Source organism: Orycteropus afer, unplaced genomic scaffold, assembly GCF_000298275.1.
Source record: "Orycteropus afer afer isolate SDZICR_OR568_19922 unplaced genomic scaffold, OryAfe1.0 scaffold00427, whole genome shotgun sequence".
Lineage (NCBI taxonomy): Eukaryota > Metazoa > Chordata > Mammalia > Tubulidentata > Orycteropodidae > Orycteropus > Orycteropus afer.
This window is the reverse complement of record NW_006922014.1, coordinates 34,493-36,219: the sequence shown is the minus strand read 5'-3', so window position 1 is coordinate 36,219 and position 1,727 is coordinate 34,493.

Below are 1,727 nucleotides of genomic sequence, written 5' to 3'. Positions count from 1 at the left end.
GTTCAGTTTAAAATGACAGCTAAAGGACAATGAGCTGGATGGGTTACTCAAACTCCGTATAAAAACAGAAACTTGAATTCCAGAATAAAAACTATTTATCACACAATACAATCTAATGTAATAAAATTAATGATACCAGTGTAGGGTAAATCCTAAAACTATTTACCTCTGAGTTATTTAAAAAAAAAACCTAGGTGCAGAAGCACACATGCTATTTGAAAACAAGTCAGGGATTCGAAAGATTGCAGACTGCTGAGAGTTCAAATAGACAAAGGATTTCCCCCTGGAACCACACCCTGAATTGTGACTTCTAGCCTCCTGAACTGTAAGGAAATAAATTTCTGTTCTTTAAAGCCACCCATTAGTGATACTTGTGTTACAACAGCACTAGGTAAGTAAGACAGAGGAAAGGGAAGGTCAGAATTCACTGAGAATTGGAAGTTTGCTTTAAAGAGGGACTTCAGATGGGAGTGAGGGAAGAAGAGTGAGAAGACTTTAACTATGACTCAGTAAGGATTATCACAATGTAATGCAGGATTAATGGACAAAGTAAGGTAAGGAATTTTGAGGCAAGGGCTTCAAACAGTCAGAGTGAAAACTGTCTGTTGATGCTTTTCATTGAAGGATTGATGATTTCTTTGGAAAGTTACCATGAAGAGGAATTAAGCCATTTGCCTAGGCAAAGGCCTCCTGGAATATTAAAGAAGTGCTATTGAAGACAAATGACTAATAGAGTCATGCTAATATAAACAAAGGATCTGCAAACCACTTCTGGAGATGAAAGCAAACCCTTTGGGCACAACTGAGAATGTTTGTGTGTTTGTTTCTTACATTTTTAAAGAGTTGTAAAAAAAAAGTGCAACAGAGACCATATGGGTCCATAAAGCATACAATATTTACTATTTAACCTTTTAAAGAATATACTGTCCAACTTCTGATACAAAACCAAGTTGTGTGAATGGAGAGGTAGTTTTAGTGGTCAGAGTACAAGCTTTGTGTCGGAGTAGATGGTTTGGATTTTCAATACTCATGCAGGAAGGAGAGAAGGAAAATATCATTCATATGGGTAATCCCACTGCCTTCAAATCAATTCCCACTTGCACCAACCGTATATGACAGAGTAGAACTGCTTTCTAGGGTTTCCAAGGCTATAAATCTTTACAGAAGCACACTACCACATCTTTCTCCCACATAGGAGCTAGTGCATTTGAATCCCTGACCTTTCAGCTAACAGCTGAGTACTTTAACCACTGCACCACCAGGGCTCTTCCCTTATGGATAATAGGTATTGTGGAATTTGATTTTGGTCTCTAAATTCTGACAGGGAGATTAGTAGATAAGTGGAGAAGAGCATATTAAAAAAGACAAAGTAATTATTAGTGAAAAAACAATATAGAAGAATACCATAATTTTCTCTTTTTCTTAATTACCACCCTATTTTGAAGCACATATTCAGATCTCAATTTTTAACAAGTGGTTTAATAAGCAGCCAAACAGCTCCATCTCTAGTGTGCATGAACCTGTTTTCTAAAACAACAAAAAGTGATAGCAACTGAACCATTAAGGACGTAGATTTCTAAGGAAAACTACAGGTACATGTTTCATATATTCATGCATTTGCAGTTTTTTTTTTTTTTTTCCTTTCTTGAATATCTCTACTTGCTTTCTCTCCAGCTGGAACAAGGAAGAGTGAAGAAAATCAAAGACACATAGAAACAATTATTCCA